The sequence below is a fragment of the Manis javanica genome, chromosome 7 (assembly GCF_040802235.1).
Source record: "Manis javanica isolate MJ-LG chromosome 7, MJ_LKY, whole genome shotgun sequence".
Taxonomy (NCBI): domain Eukaryota; kingdom Metazoa; phylum Chordata; class Mammalia; order Pholidota; family Manidae; genus Manis; species Manis javanica.
Window position 1 is genome coordinate 39,583,382 of NC_133162.1, and position 17,690 is coordinate 39,601,071.

At 37.7% G+C, this 17,690-nt stretch overlaps 1 long non-coding RNA gene across 2 annotated transcripts; it reads right to left on the bottom strand.

Moving 5' to 3' along the window:
• Positions 1–2,049: 2,049 nt before the first annotated feature.
• On the bottom strand, positions 2,050–17,462 carry LOC108402087 (uncharacterized). Of its 2 annotated transcripts, XR_012133157.1 has the most exons (5): positions 17,198–17,462; positions 9,214–9,302; positions 7,948–8,060; positions 5,492–5,583; positions 2,050–4,009 (listed from the first exon to the last, which is right to left on the bottom strand). It is a non-coding gene; the product is annotated as an uncharacterized lncRNA (long non-coding RNA). The 2 variants fall into 2 exon arrangements; XR_012133156.1 differs by lacking the exon at positions 2,050–4,009 and having other exon boundaries at positions 5,505–5,583; positions 7,948–8,055.
• Between the last annotated feature and the right edge of the window lie 228 nt (positions 17,463–17,690).

A 17,690-nucleotide genomic window follows, 5' to 3' on the forward strand; every position in this document is an offset into this window, starting at 1 on the left:
CTTGTTAGAGTAAGGCAGTTAGTTAGACATAAGCAGGAGAAAAGGGCCAGCCCATCACCAAGGAAGACTTCCCTGGTCAACCCCTAAGCCCTCCTTAGTTCCCAGTTCTACAGTCAAGGACGTCTAGTTTATCAGGATACCCAAGACCACAGGGGTTTCCCTGATTACGAGGCATCCTCAGGTCTGAAGACCTTGTCCAAAAGTAGACCCAACTCATTAAAAAATAACACCTAAATCTAATTAGCATTGTGGTTTGGGCCTCCTGTGGGCTTTGCTTAGTACTCATGGGTAGGGTACCTGCACACTGAAAGGTTATATAACCTAGAGCTGTCAATCAACCTATCAATCAAATGACATAAGATGTAGGGCAGGACTTCCTGTCATCTTAAGAAAAAATAAAAGCCAGCCTAACCCTAATGGTGGGACTGCTTCTGGTTTCCAGACAGCACTGCTCTTCACCCTTATGGAGAGTATACTTATGCTTTGCTTAATAAACTTCTGTTTAAAATTCTCCTAAATCTGTCTCTTGACTGAATTCTTTCCTTTGAATTGGGGAAACACAACACATTCCACTGCTAACAGATTGATGTTTACAAGTTAAAGGGCATAACACGGGGAGTGGGTAGCCAAAGTAGGGAGAAGCAAAATGTTACACACACACAAAACATGGATAAACATGCATATGCACATGTATATAAATTCATAAACACACGTTTTGAAGTGATTTTAAGAGGCTACACGGCATTCAAATTTAAGAATATATGTGCACATAATGAAGATGTACTTTTAAAATGGCTTTTCTAGGCATATGATGGAGAGAGTCATTAGGAAATAGCCCAAATGCAGTCAGCCAAAGGCAAGCCTAGGTTTTTTCTGGCAAAAAAACCGTTTTTGTTTTTTAATAATTGAATTATTAAAAACATACCTAAGGCCTCCAGGGAGCCAAGACAAGGGCTGCTGCTTAGGCCTGTGTCTCCCTATGTACATATGTAAATCCTCTTCTTTTCACCTTCTCTCCTCCTCTTCTTCCTCCACCTTCTCTCTGTGTCTCTGTCTCTATTTTTTATTCCAAAACCACACCCTCAGCATAAATGGAAGAGAGAGAATGCCCAAACTTCAAAGCAATTGCAATTTTAAAAGGAAGACATGAAATGCTAATGAATAGTCTTTCACATGTCCACCACAAGCCTTGACGTCAGCAGAGTCTAAAAACACTGATAGCCAGAGCTGTCAGCTGGCTCAATATTGCTCTAGAAGTTCCACCAAAATGGGAAGCCCACTCTAAATGTGAAAACATTGAGAATGTTTCCTGGTAGAGGAGAGCCCTGACCAGAGGAGAGGAGTTTAAAATATGCGTAGTTCAAAGAGGCCGACTTTGAAAGGTGTAGCTTCTGGAGGACATCCAGGCAAAAAGGAAGGAAAAGTTCTCTTTGGCAGTTGGGGGGTCAAAAGGAATAGAAACAAAAAGAGAAAACTTATGATCCTGAAAGACAAAACTAAAACCAAAAGTCAGTGTGCATACAAAGAAAACCTCTTAAATAAACATCCACAAAAGAAATGGGGCTTTACTAAGAAAAGAGCATGACACTGAACTAAGAATCTTGCAGATAATCCCAAGTCTAGAAGATGAACAGAAGAAAAAACACCCAAGTCTATAGGGATTTAGTACAAAAATTATAAAACAAAAATTCTTCACCTCAGGTCATGAAACTGCCCATACCTACCAGAAAATAAGGAGTTACACAACAGAAAAATTCTAAGCAATGCTCCATATTATTTAAATAGCTTTATGTAAGCATTTGGGAATGCAAAAAAGTGCACTAATCAGAAATTCAATAACTAAGTACAGAATGAACAAAAACAAGAAGAAATAAAAAGGTTGGTTGAATTCAGAAAAGAAGTGGAAGAAAAATATCATCTTAGAAATGAACACTAAATCACAAGATGTCTAAAGGAATGGCAGCAAGTGAAAATTAATAAGGAACACTGGAAATATTCAGAAACCAACCAAGAAAACAAAAATGATGTAAGAAACAAAGTAAAAAAGCAGAGGCAAGTGGTAGAAATGAAAGCTAGAAAAAGAAGGAACACTGTATATACAAGTGGGGTCTGAGAAGGCAAAAACAAAAACAAGGTAATATAAATAATATTTAAAATTATAATCCAAGATCACTTTCAGAAAAAAATAAAAAACCCTGAATCCACCTATGAAAGTTCACATTAAGTACCTGAGAAAATGAACCTGGAAACTTCAATTCCAAAATACATCCCAGCAAACTAATAGACTTCAGAGGCAAGAAAAAATCTCATCTCCTGGCATAAAAGTTGAAACAGTTTATGATAGTAAAATAATTAGAATGGCATCATGCCTCTCAAATATAACATAAAAAGCAGGCAAATTAGAGCAGTATTTCCAAAGAATTCAGTAAAATAGAGTGTGAACCAAGAATTTTATATCCAGTCAAACTATCTATGAAGTATCAAAGTTACATAAAATGTTTTAAATATACTACTATATAGCACTACTAAATATATTTTATATGCTGCAAACACTTTCTCTATTTATAAGAAAAGGTGTCTTGCCAATGGGTTTTAGCCCTGGGAAAGTTTACTCTTGATTCAGTGAGACCAAACAGTGACAGAGGAACATTCTTGGGGTGAAAGGGTTTATATCCAACCTTATTCCTGGGTGGCAGGTTGTCTTGCCAATGGGTTTCAACCCCGGGATTCAATGTGACCAAGGAAATTGAGAGCAAAACATTCTTGGGGTGAAAGGGTTATACCCAGCTTTATTTCCAGGTGGCAAGTCAGTCACTAGAATCCCATTCACTCAGAACAAGTCTGCATACAGCAAACCAGTCTCTGCCTCTGGGCCCCTCTGTACAGCTGTCCTCCGGGCCTCTCTGCACAGTCATCCTGCACAGCTGTCCTCTGGGCCTCTGCACAGTTGTTCCGCACAGCTGTCCCCTGGGCCTCTGTCCTCGGTGCTGCCACCACTCCAGCCTTTGCTCTGCTCTCCTGCAACCTTACAGCTCTGCCACTGTGTCATGCCCGGGTGGAGCTCTTTATATAGAGTCAATAGCCATGTATTGCCCGCAGGTGAGCAGTGAGCTAGTCAACCAGGGCCAGGTGAGAATCCTGGCCACAGGAACTCTCATTTTATCCTCACAGGTCAAGCGCTAGAATTCCATCCACTTCAGAGCAAGTCTGCATGCAGCAAGCTGGTCTCTGCCTCTGTGCCTCTCTGCCCCCGCAGCCATCTCAGTCTCTGTCCTGGGCACTGCAAGCACTCCAGCCTCTGCTCTTCTGCAGCCCAGAGCACTGGGCAGAGCTCTTTATATAGAGTCAATAATGATGTATTGCCCACACGTGTGTAGGGAGCAAGATGACGAGCATCATGTGAGAATCCTGGCCATAGGAACCTTTATTTCTCTACAAGAGGAAACTGACATTTCAAAACTAACTACTCTCCACCAGGACACTCTGTCTTCTGGAATCATGGAGATCTCTCACCTAAGTGAGGTAAAACTGCTTGTCCCATTACTTCTCCAAGGAAGCGTTAAGGTACCTCCCTTGTAACCACCTCAAGGGTAAATATTTTTAAACCCACCACAGCACCTAAGATTGTCCTGAGCATTAAGTACTCAATAAACACTTCCAAATTAACTTCAGCATGAATTTCATGTCTCAATTTCATCATCTATTTAATATTGTTTAGTGGCTATACTTTTTAAATCAGCTACTACAAACTAAAAGGTTTCCAAACTTTAAATAAGTTCACTTAATCCTCAGACCAATCCGGAAAAGTAGATGATGATATCTCCTTTTGTAGATACAGAAATAAAAATAGTTGAAGTATCTTCTCCAGAGTCATTTGGCTAATACAAATGGGAGGCTGTTATTTGTAACCAGGTATAACAGAAAAGTGATGCTCAGTCTTCGTGCATTGTTACTGGCCACCCATGGGGAAATAAAATTTGAGAGCCCTTCTAAGTACTTCAAGTCTGTCCTGTAATTAGAAGCCATGTGTACTATTAATCCAACCATTCAAATAACCCAGTTTTCAAAGGGAATTTTGGGTCTGGGTAACAAGATATAAAGCTTGACATTTTGCCTGATGCAGCAGGATACCTGTATTAGACCCCTGTTACTACAGTAATAACTTGCCATAAACGTTGTGGTTTAATACCACACAATTTGTTGCCTTACAGTTCTGGGGATCAGAAATCCATAATTAGTTTCACTGGGTTAAAAGCCAAGGTGTGGGCAGGGCTGATTCCTTTCAGAGGCCCCAGAGGAGATTGTTTCCTTGCCTTTCTCAGTTTATAGAGCTCACCTGCATTCCTTGGCTCATGGCCCCGTCTACATGCCACTCCAACCTTTTGTTTCTGTCATCATATCTCCTATTATTGATTCTGACCCTCCTGCCTTCCGTTATAAGGGCTCCAGTGCTTATATTGGGCCCACCTGGATAATCCAGGGTGATCTCTTGATCTCATGATCCTTAACCACATTGGTAAAGTCTCCTTTATTACATAAGATAAAAGATTTTAAAATTCTAGGGACAGGGACATATTTCCAGGACCATTATTCAGCCTACCACAATATGACAGAAATAAAACTTCAGAGAAAATTGACACACCAAAATGCAGACTTTCAGAGCATGACTCCTGAAACCCTTCAACCACTTTGAGAGCAAAAAAATGTCAAAAGTAGAATATCAGATGAGGATTTCTTTAGTGAAGCTGGACTATGAGTCCTTCCCAAGGGAAAGGAGAGGAAATACCTACATCCTCACCTTTTGTTTTTTGGGAAACCACTCAGGCATGGGATACGTCCCCTGGGGTTTGACCACTCTTGGACTCATGTCGGAGGAACCCCAGAGCCACGGGCCTCAGCTGCTGGCCTAAGCAGCAGACCTGAGGGGCAGTGGAAGTCTGCATTTGAAAAAATGCAGCGCACCCACCAAAACAGAGCACTGAGTGTTTCCTATGGAACATAGGCAGGCATAAAAGAGAAAAACAGCCTGGGGCTACATAAAAATTCTACCTTTAAGTCACCCCTCGAGGGGTAATAGGATTTTAACAGAGAGGTCTGTGAGGAGTGATTCTCCAGTAAACTAAGGCTGGAGAAAGGCCCTGACAAAGGTGTACACATCTCATATCAGAGAATTATAGTCAGAGGAGCCAAAAAAAGACCCACAAGAGAAATGATCACTTTAAATTCTACTTTACCTGTGCTGTGAGGGGAGAGGAACTTTCTTCAGAAGAAGTTAGTATCAGCTTGCATATCTGCATTTGTTGCTATATATTTATAACATAAGTAAATTGCTAGAACCAATGAGCATATAAAAAGGTGTTTGATATCATCAGTCATCAGAGAGATGCAAAATAAACTATTATGAGACACTACTATATACCTATGAGAACAATTAAAATTAAAAGAAATGATAATATCAGGTGTTGGAGAGGATATAGAAAAACTGGAATACTTATGTCTGGAGATTCCTTGAAGGTTTGTGACTGAGCATTGGGCTGTACTTGCACAGGATGAGATTATTTGAAAATGTCCAAAAGGCAGGTCCTACAGAGATGAGAACAAAATATTTGGCAAATTATTTGTAAATATCTTCTAAAGCTGAAGATCCATGTACATTACAACCCCAATAATTCTACTCTTTGACATACACCCAAGAAAAACGAGAGCTGATTTGTATCAAAAGTCACATGCAAGAATAATCATAGCAACTGTATTTAAATACCCCCAGGTGGAAGCCACCTCTGTTTTCTTCAAGAATAGAATAGTAAATAATATGTGGTACATTCAGACTATAGAAAAATACACACAATGGGAAAAACACATACTGCTAATACATAGGACAACAAGGATGAATCTGAAGACATCATAAAGTGAAGGATGTTAGACGCAAAAATGTACATGAAATGTTACTTCATTTATATGAAGTTTAAAAACTGACCTATAGAGACAGAAAATCAGAATAATGGTCACCTCTTGGGGACAAATGACTGAGAGGAAGCATAAACAAGCTCTCCAGGATTCTGAAATATTCTGTATCTTGATCTAGGTAGTTGCTACATAGTCATGATACATATGTAATAAGTCATCAAATATAAACTTAAGATTTTCCAATTTTTTTCTATCTGTTATACCTCAATTTAAAAAACTACTATCACACTAAAAGACAGCACTCTGGAACAAAAAATTACAGAAAATAGAAACAAACCCATTATAAGTTGGCTGACAAAGGCTTTAAAATAAATATGATTGCTTTGCTCAAGACAGGAGAGAGGAAGACGGACACAATAAATTAAAAGATGGACAATTTTCTGAGAGAACCAGAATTTATAAACATTTCAAATAAAATTTCTAGAATTAAAAAAAATACAATTTTAGCTTTTAGCTATGATGGAGAAGCTAGTAGTGAATAAGCCTTCCCATTAATAACAGGTATAAAAAACACGAAAGTTTATAAAGCATTGGACAACAGGGAGCACAGGACTACAACGGAAAAAAAAACATATGCGCTTAACAGCAAATTGGAGATAACAGAAGGAAGAGGCAAAGCAGATAGATGGATAGGAACTATCCAAAGTTAAGAAACAGAGGGACAAAAGTTGAGGAGAAGTGATAGTGCATCTGGGCCCTTTTGAGCAATATTAAACAGCCTCAAATATGTGTAACAGGAGTTTCAAAAGGGGGAAAGAGTGAAGATGAGGCAAAAAATATTCTGATGGAATAACAGCTACTATTTCCCACATTTGATTTTAAAAACTTCTATTTTTATGAGATTCAAGAAATACAGACAACCTCAAGCAGGATAAATATACATACCACACACACACACCACACTAAGCACATATAGTAAAATTTCAAGGCAAAGTTGGAAAGCACAAAAAGGAAAACATACTTTATAGTTTTACATATAGTGAAATAATAACGTAAATTAATATTGACTTCTTAGAAAAAATGAAGACCAAAAAACAATAGAATGTCATCTTTAAAGTGCTGAAATCAACAAGTGTATATCCAGTGAAAATATCCTTTAAGGGCACGGGGAGGGCTGTGCAACACAGAGAAGACAAGTAGTGATTTTACAGCATCTTACTACGCAGATGGACAGTGACTGAAGGGGTATGTGGGGGGGACTTGGTGAAGGGGGGAGCCTAGTAAACATAATGTTCTTCATGTAATTGTAGATTAATGACACCAAAATTAAAAATTAAAAAAAAAAGTGAGGGTAAAATTTTTGGACAAACAAAACCTGAAAAATTTGTTCACAGCAGACCTGCACTCTGAATGCTAATGGATGTTCTTCAGTCTAAAATAAAATGATACCACCTTGAAATTCAAGTCTACAGGAATCTAAAACATAGTAGTGCAAGATGTGTATCTATCACAATGCTCTGCAAAAGCAAAAAACTGGCAACATGCTAAGTGACGAAGCAAAAGGGTCATTTAATTTCATTCGGAACCTATTCAAGTAAAACTATAAAGACATTTAAAATGAGATTAAAGATCTAAATGACATAAGAAAATGTTCATGATACCTTATACTTTTTATCTCCTTTATTTGATAATTTCTGAGCAAGCTGTGTGAAATCTTCCACTATGATTGTTTGCATATGTATATGTTGTCATAGTTGGATGCACATGAGTTCATGATTTTTATATAATCTTGATTAATTGCTGCTTCTATCTGTAGTCATTATTTTTGTAATCATCTTTTATATTAACTTACATCCTATTGATATTGTCAAATACATACTAGTTTTCTTTTGGTGATATTTTCCTGATTACTCTTTTTCCCCAAATAGTTGTATTTAAATCCACTGCATCATTTTTATGGCATTCGCTTATAATTAAGTGTTCTTTTGTTATTCAAATAGTCACTCTTAAAATAAGTACATTTAGTTTATCTGTACTTACCTTGACTCCTGAGGTATGTATCTCTGTTTACCATCTTGCCTTGCCATTTTTTTCCATCTCTTTTTCTTGCATCTTATTTACACTGTTCCCTATTTTCTGTTTATCCTTCTTTCCTCAATGAAAATTATAAATTTAAATATTATAATCATGCATTTTAGAATGGAAATACAATTTTAAATTATTTTTATATCTATCTCCTGAATATGGAAGCAAATTATCATGCTTTAACTATCCATAACAGATTCATCTACCCACCTCCTGTCACTCAGTTTGATATAATAGAACTCTTAAACACAAAAAGAAAAATTCAACACCCTTAAAATGTATCTATATGATGCAGACTAACTATCCTAACCTCAGTAAAATAATAGACAAACATAAGTTTGGAAATGAACATTCCTGACTTCAACATTTGAATCAGAGAAGAAACCACAAAGAAATGTATGACTTATTCAGAATCTCAGGAGGAATATTGCAAAGAAAGGCTTGTGAGATGAAGTTAAAGTATTACTCAGAGGTAAACTTATATCCTTATATAAAGATATTTTAAAACAAAAAGACATGGAAAATAAAAGAGGTAGTCCTGCAACTATCTGAGAAAGACAAAACAAATTTTGAGCTTACATCAAAGTAAGTGAAATGAATAAAAGGAAGTTAGAAGCAGAAAATAAAAAACAAAGAAGTAATAGTAAACACAAAAGACTGACATGCTTTTTTTAAAAACAAGTGTGAATACATGTTTATATAGAAAATCAGTTCATGTGAAACTATCATAAGATTATATATCAATGATACTTTAATAGAAAAAAAAGAAAATCAGTACATGTGATGTATATGGTTAACTTATTTACTTATATATCTTATTTGCTTATAAAAACTATACAAGCACAGATCTTTATAAAGAAAATGCTATGTATTCTGTCATATTACCATTGAAATATTACATTTAGGTATTAAATATATAATATATAATGCCATATACTTATTAAATGAAATCAATACATGTATCAAGAAATCTCAATTTTAATGTATATTAAGCCAGGCAAGGATAATTCCATATTAGGACATTTCTCTGTAAATCATGAGAGTAAAAGAGTGGAGAAGGTGATATGGTCATTTTAATAAACACAGAAACGGAATTTAATAAAATTTAACACTCATTCCGGATTTTAAAAAGGGGAAAGTTATTACAAAATGCAAAATGAAGGAATCCTTCCTTAATTTGATAACATATTATTTATCAAAAATATTCTGAAAACAACTTACTTAGTGATGAAATTTTAGAAACCTTTCAAGTTAGAAGCAAATTTAGGATTCCTGCTATCACTGCTTCTCTTTCACATTTTATTGGCTTCCTAATCAACACAATAAGAGAAGAAAAAGAAACAAAATATAAGTGTTGGGAAGAAGGGGAAAACTGTTATGAGAATATTATTTTATGGATTAAAGAATTTAAGAAGACCTACAAAGTATTGGAAATTGTACGATTGTCATATAGAAGATCAATTTTAAAAATTAGCAGTATTTCTACATGCTGGCAATAACCAATTCAAAAATACACTTTAAAAAATATACAACTTAAAAAAATACAATAAAAAAAAACATTCCCAACAGCAACAAATGTTTAGGACATGATGGATAAAAGAAATATAAATTTTATTAATGGACATGAAAATACCTAAATAAATGGAGAGATATACTGGGTTTATTTATGAGAAGTTTCAATACAGGCAATTTTTCATTTTCTCTAAATTAATGAACAAATTGCATGCAATTTCAATTAAAATGTGTGGGGTGAAACAACTTCTATTACTGCTGGAAAGCACGTCGCAAATAAAATGATCAAGGATGCTTGCTGTAAGCCTGCTTTCAAATCCCAAGGCAGACCCCGGTCCACAAACACTGCCTTGGATGGAAGCACTGAGTTTTCAGGGGGCATGATAACATTTTCAATTATAAAGGAACTGCAGTGAAACAAGATTTTAATATTTTTCAGATTTGGCATTACCGACGATCTCACTCTTCCTCAGTCATTGGGTTACTGAGAGTTACTTTGATGAAATGCTGATAGCCCTTTGACTTCTGTTAAGTTTCTGTATTTTGCATAAACAAATCGGGAGCTTACAGCACCTGTGCATGGTCTCCCTTCCTCCCTCAGCCTGTCACCCCATCTGAAATAATGCAAAATTGCAACAGGGATCTTTCATGGATCTTAACAAGGTGGTTCTAAAATTCATATGAGAAGATAAAAAGTATAACAAAAATAAGCCAATTTTGAAAATAAAATGAGGGGGAATGTGCCCGTAGAGTAATAAGTCTTATTAAAATGATAACTGTGAAGACACTGTAGCATTTGTGCACAGACAGAAAAATTAACCATTGGTCAGAATAGCCCAGTAGTAGAACCACAAATAAACATAGGAAGTTGGTGTGTGGCAGGTGCACCAATACAGAACAGTGGGGAAAGGACTGACTACCAAGTATATGAGGTTGAGGTAACTGGTTAGTTACATGGAAACAAATAGAATCAGGTCCTTACCTCACACTTTATATTTTTTCCCCAGAAGATTAAAGGTATGAAAATGAAAACTTCAAAAATTTTAGGTAAAAGTATAGAAAAATATTTTTACAAGATTGTAAAAGGATTTCCTAAATAAGACACATAAAGCACAGATCATAAAGAAAAAGATTGATACATTTTACTACATTAGTATCTTATGTTTAACCTTCCTCTTTAAAAAAGTGAAAAGACAAACCACAAACAGGAAGAAGATACTTGTAACATATATAATTGACAATATTACCGCATTCAGAATATACAGTGTACTCCTACATGCCAGTAAGAAAAAGCTACTCAACCTGATTGAGGTGACAATGGCAATTTAAAGAGGATGAAACAGGGTGACCAATTCCTATAAAAAGATAGGCAACTTTACAAATAATTAGGAAAATGCAAAATTAGAATTGAGATATTTCACAATCATCAGAATTGGAAGTTTGACGAAATGAAGTGTTGGCAAGAAACAAAGAAATAAATGACTCACGTACACTGCTAATGGGGACCAAATTAGGTTAATAACTTTGAAAAGTATTTTGGCAGTTCACTTGTAAGTGTACTCACCAATAAACTCTCACATATGTGTGCAAGCCAGACGTGTTCAAGAATACCTATTGAAGCATTGTTTGTAATAACAAATTAAACATGTCCTAAAATCCATCAGTAAATAAGAATAAATCTGGTGTAACTCCACAGTGGGACATTATACAGCAGATGAAATGAATCAACCACAACCAAATGTGTCAGTATGGATAAATTGTGAAAGTGCTTAGTTAAAAGACCGTTTGCAGACTTATCTATACAATGGGATGCCATTAATGTAAAATGTTACAACACATAAAATATATGCATTAAAATTTCAAAAATATACATGGGACAGATACACAAAACATTCTGATAATGTTATCTGTAGGTTGGGAAGGAGAGAGACTAGGATTTGGGTGGGGTACCAAGGGAGTTTCAATTGTGACGAGAATGTCTTATTTCCTTAAAAAAGATTTAAAGTAAAAACAGCTAAAAGGTGAAATTTATTAAATATTTATAGTAGGTACATGTTCATTATATTATCCTTTCCACTTTTTGGAATTCTTTCTAAATTTTCATAATAAGAAATATGAAAAGCAAAAGTAAACTGTAAAACTTTATACTCTGATCTGCTTTCATTTAAAATTTTAAGAAGTGACAGTGTATATGCACATGTGTTATTAGTTTGCTAGGACTACCATAGCAGATACCACAGTCTGAGTAACTTAAACAACAGAAATTAATTTTCATACATCCCTGGAAACTACATGTCCAAGATCAAGGTGCTGGCAGACATTTTTCTTCTGAGGCCATCTTCTCCCTGTATTTTCATGCAGCCTTTTCTCTGTGTGTGTCTATGTCCTAATCTCCTTGTCCTGTAAGGAAACCAGTTGTACTGGGTTGGTACCCAGCCTAAGACCTTGTTTAACCTTAATTACCTTGGTAAAGGCCCTATCTCCAAATACAGTCACATTCTCAGGTACTGGGGATTAGGGCTTCAACACAGGGGTTTGAGTGGGACACAGTTCAGCCCTTAACTCTGTGTGTGTGCAGACAATGCTTTCCCTTCTTCTCATCTCTCCAGTTCAGAATTCCAGCCCTGAGGCGATTCATCAGCTCAAGCTTGTCTAGTTTCTTTCTCCTGTGAAGCCAGGTCATATACATTCTTCTGAGCAACCCATTTTTTCCCCACCCATGCTACCTCCAAACTCCTCAGTCCCATGAATGGATAGCTCTCAGGAATTTTAGGATCTTCTTTTCTTCCTTTGAAACATGAACTTGTAACCCCTCAGACAGGGTCCTCCCAAAACAACTCTACCATGCGTGGACTGTAGAGAGCTAATAGATGGCACTGCTGGTTTACTTTATATTGTTTGTATTACGTGGGTCTTCTTGCAAGATTTTTTTTATGGTCAGTGTTCATGCCTAACAAAAGCAAATACATGATAATAGCATGTAAAAAGTAAGACTCTAAACTTTATAAACATGAAGAAGTTCATTTATTTAAAAAGTCAAATTAAAAATTATCCTATCACAACACTGTAAACAAGAAATGCTCTTTGCATCTAGCTGCAAACTTTCTATTCTACTTCAACCCAGTGTCTTATTCATTCTGCACCCCTCCACACTGGAAATGAAAGCAAATTCATGTCAGTGACCTGAAGTGGCCCAAACTCATTTAGGATTGAGTGCATTATTCATGACAATGACATCTCTAAAAAATGGTTTAAAAACTGAGGTCGGCCTGTGGTGCCTATGTCTAAACTCAAATGTATAAAACAGAGGTGAGCCCATTTTTGGCAAGACTTACTATTGTACACATCTGGAGAGAAGTCAGGTCAAATGATGGTCCCTGACACTGAAGTGCTATGAAACAGATCAGCTCTGTGTACCACACTGGAGCAGTAAAAAAGAGTTCCAATCTTCAGGAGGAAATCAAGGGTGGGAAGATTTCGACTTGAAATTCCTGACCCCCAGCTATTGAAAATCCACTTCACCAGCAATTATTTTCAGAGTATAGATAGGGTACCAATCCCTGTCCTTCATACTTGGGGTGTCATTAATGACCTGAGAAAGATTGGAGGAAAATGTAATATGCATTCCTGCAACCACCCTCAGCTGTCTTCCAGGATTATTAAGTACCTAGCTCTGTAAACTCCTATTTGTTTCTTTAAAAATTGTTAAGGCAGAAATGCCAGCATGTCAATATCAGAGTAATATCCTAATCATATATTATTCCTTCCAAGAGGCTGGAGAAAGGCAATGTGCATCCTCCAGTGAGGCCAATACTAATCACAGAGCTAGTGCCAAGCCTATGGGGATTTCCCCGAGGACCTCATCATTTTATCAGATGTCACAGCTTCTTGGTCTCAACATGCTCTCCTGAGCAGATTCCTTCCCTCCACAGCCACCACCATTCTGGGGGAAAGAGATTTCTATAAAATCTGCTCAGGATGGGGCTGTCCTGGTTCAGGGGTCCATGGTAGCAGTGAACTAAGAAAAGAGGGAGATATAGAGGCCCTCCCCTCCCTTTAGGACAGTGACTTGACTCCTACTAGCAGCTGGAGCAGTAATTGGGAGTTCATGATGATTGCTTGACTTGGGCACTTAAGCAAAATGACCTGGCTGCCAATAGCCACATGTCACTCCTCCTTACACAGCTTTTGGTCATCTTGATTCTCTGGATGCAGAGCTGTGATGGGCTTCGGAAACCTGAGCATGCTCACATACATGTGCACAGACACACAGACACGTATTTAGAAGGGAGTTTATTGATGCAGTTTGTCACTCTGCTTCTGCAATTCTGCTTAGCCAGATCAAGATACGTAACTCTTATAATCATGCAATGTGAAAGATTTTGCGCTACTGCCTGCCTCCTGCACATGGATTGTTTAGGAAAGGTGAGCCTGTCACTTCTCCATCATCTACAAAACAAAAAAAAGCCTCTCAGCTTTGCTCATTTTGGCCCTGCAAGTCTAGAGAAGTGCACTGATTTATCCACTTATGATAAGTACAATTAAGCATCATGATGGCAGAGCATGTCAGGTAGTGTCAGGATGCCAGCCAAGTGTTGAGAAGCCACTGCAGCATGTTGGTTGACCTGGCCTGAGGTCACCAGAAACCAAAGCTTTCTCTACCAACTGAGACCAAAGGCAGAAAGGATGATGGAGGATGGACGCCCCTATAGAACACAATATTGGCTGCAGGGGGAAAGAATCGTGGTCTCTGGGGGGGTGGGTAGAACTCTTCCCAGTCCTAAAACTTATGGTTGTGATTCAGTTACCTTAGTCTCGCTAGCCAAAAAAAAAAAAAAAAAAAAAAATTTAATGTTCTCTGAAATGGCATTGAATTGATTGACCTGGCCAGAGATTAAAATGTTCTTTCTATCCTTTATTCTCCCAGATGTCACTGCACTGTCTCAGCCCACACTTCTGAGAGCCAAGATGGACGGCAAGGTGCTGTTAAATATCTTGCCAACCACAGACTTCTGCGAAGGTTGCAGGGACCGGAGAGGGCAATTGTTTTCTGAAGTACAGTTGTCACTCTCTGTTAATAGATGCCTCTGACCTTTCTCTGACAAAGGTTCTTTGCTGGATTCCATATTGAGCACCAGAATGATTTAAAATTTAAGCTCTGACAACAGGGAACAGTCCATTTGAGTGAGCAAAACACCGCGCTTTGTTTCTTTCAAAGCCTTTGCCTGTCATGGAAGCACTGAGGATGACAAGAAAGGGGGGCGAAAAATCACATGAGGGCCACTCAGGACATGCTGTGCTCGCTAACTAAAGAGCTTCACGCTCAAAACTACAATTCAAGTACTTCTAAAAATCAGCTAAAGCACCAAGTCTTCTTTTGCCTCAGGGATAAGTAACTAAAAATAATGAATAAATATTGGTTTATGCCTCTCTATCACTAGACCTAGCCTAACCTCCCGGTATAGACACCCCCCTCCATTAAAACTGATCTTTCAATTCATCCCCAGTTGATGTCTTGGTTCAATTCTTGTTTCATCTGCCTTCTACCAGCTTTCCCACTGCATTATGTGCACCGATAGCCCACTATTCCTTCAACTATTGGTACTAATCAAAAACTCTCCAGGAAAATTGTCCTCAGCTGTTATTAGGCTAGAATCTTCTGTTTCTGCATTAACTCATCGAGCTTGCCTTTTCTCTAGAAGCAATAAAAATTCAATAGCAAAATGCTGATTTAATATGGGGCCTTCCTAGTTGAAGACACTGTATGAGGTCCAAGGGGAGGCAAAGAAGGTTCAACCATGAGCTTTACCCTCTGGCACTTCTGGTCCTGTGGCACAGAGACAGCCAAGCTGGGGGCTGATAGAAGACACCACTGAGGCTAAGGAGACAGCTTCCGAACGAAAGCTGGAGAGCAGGACCAAAGACAAGAAAATCTTAATACTGAAATTCCTTCAATTTACAGATGCCCCAACTGAGGCCCAAAAGGTAAAATAATTTGCTACTATCAAAGGTCAGCAGATTCGGGAGGGTATAATACTAAATAGGAGCTAATAATAATGACAACAAACATTTCAGGAGCACTTGTTAAGAGTCAGGCCCCGTGTTAACAGATTTACATGCACTTACTCATGTCATCCTCACCACAACCCAAGAAGTTGGCCCTCTTGTTTTTCTCCATGTTTACCAATGCAGAAATTGAGAAATCAGATGACATTTCCAAGGTAACAGAGTTAGAGTAAGCCAGGCTGAGTACCCAGGCTGGGCCACCAGTCTGTCTACCCTTGGCCCTCTATTCTTGATCTAACTTCTTTCAAGAAAGAAAAATTATAACCAAAATGAAGTTAAAACTCCTTTTCTGTGTTCATGATTTCCTTGCTTTTTGTGAATCCTGACCCTGGTCTCTTCTGGTTCAGGCCTCCAGGTGTCATTTAAAGCATCAGCCACAGCCAGGATCTTTCACTAAAAGGCCTTGATTGTCTTACTTGTAAAATGAGAGAATTGAATTAGATAATCTCAGAGGTCCCCTCTGGTTCTTACAGTCTATGATTCTATGATTCCAAACAAAGATTGGCATCCTCAAAGACTGTAAATTTCAACTCTTTTCATAAACCCTAAAGAGGAAGGAGAGGAAAGAAGAATTGATTGCATGCTTGTGCAAATTTAAGTAATAGAGAACAGAGATGCTACCCTTGTGAATTCCTGGGTGATGTGCATGACTTGGAAAAAGAAGAAAAGTATTTCATGCAATACCATAGGGCACCCTTAGCTCAGCCTTTCTTCCTGAAATGAAAATACAACTGAGGTTTTCAAGTTACTTTGTTGATGTATTATCCTGTTCCCACTCATCATTCTCATATGATTCAACAAACATTACAGAGAAATTTTTCTGCTTAAATTCCTTCCTGCAACAGAAGTAAATATCTTACTTTTATAAAATACATTTCTTAAAGATAAAATACAGTTCTACAATACTGTTTCAGATAGATTTGCCATAAGTCAGATACCCTCGTTCAAATAATGGACTATGAACATAATCCATTTTGGGTAGTCAGGAAGTACAGAACTTGGTCTTATTAAGGTGCTCTGTTATGAGGCTCAGGCACTGATACAATGGATTGTTTTTCAACTGGGCTGTGGCTGCCACCATAAGTCTTTGGCTTGAATGAAAAGACAATTAAGAAAGGAAGTTGGAACAAGAAACTGAAACAAAATACTCTTCTTTCCCAGTGCTAACATAATTAAAATGGTGTTTAAATGCCAGTTGGCTAAAACTAAATAAAAATGTGCAATTAAGAACACAAGTGAGACTAACTATATCCCTCTCCTACTAGTGCCATTTGATTCTTTTCTTTCCTGCAGAAATTTCTTCTAAGGTATAGTAACCTTTGCATGTGGGCAAAGGTTGCATATCCCAATTCCCCATTTCATAACCCTTAGCTACTCTATAGCTGGTTGACTCTGAAGGGCATAATGTACTTCCTGCCACTTTGTATAGGGACCTTTAGCCTGGTGTGTTCAAAACCCATAGCACAACTTACTTTCTTATACAGCCATGGGGAGAAAGCTTTAGTCTTTCAGGAAGGGAAAAGATTATATTCCATCAAGGACTAGATTAGCAATCTATTGCTATCTAGTGGTAGTAGAGTACCACAAAATTTAGTGGTTTAAAGAGAATACAGAATCATTAACTCACAGTTTTGGGTGGTCAGGAATCTGGATGTGGCTTAGCTGGGCTGCTGACTTGAAGTTCTCTCACAAGGCTGCAGTCAAGATTTAATTGAAGTAGAACTGGCTTCCTATCTCAGTGGCTGTTGCCAGTCTTCATGCCTTTTGGACTGAGGGCCTCAGTTCCTTGCTGGCTGTTGACTGGAGGCCACCCTCAGTTCTTTGCCACATGGCTTCTCCAATGTGGTGGCTTGTTTCATCCACCAGTCTGACGGGGAGTCTGCTAGCAGGAAAAAGTCACAATCTTTTGTAATGTAATTATAGAATTGATATCACATCACCTTACCATATTCTATTGGTTAGAAGTAGGTCAGTTGTGTGCACATAAGGGGAGAAGATTACACAAGGGTGTGAATATCAGGATGTGGGGATCATGAGTATCCATTTTAGAAGTCATCTACCACAAGGACAAATGGGGTTCCAAGACTTGTTCAATCCCCATATGACAATTAGAGGCCAGG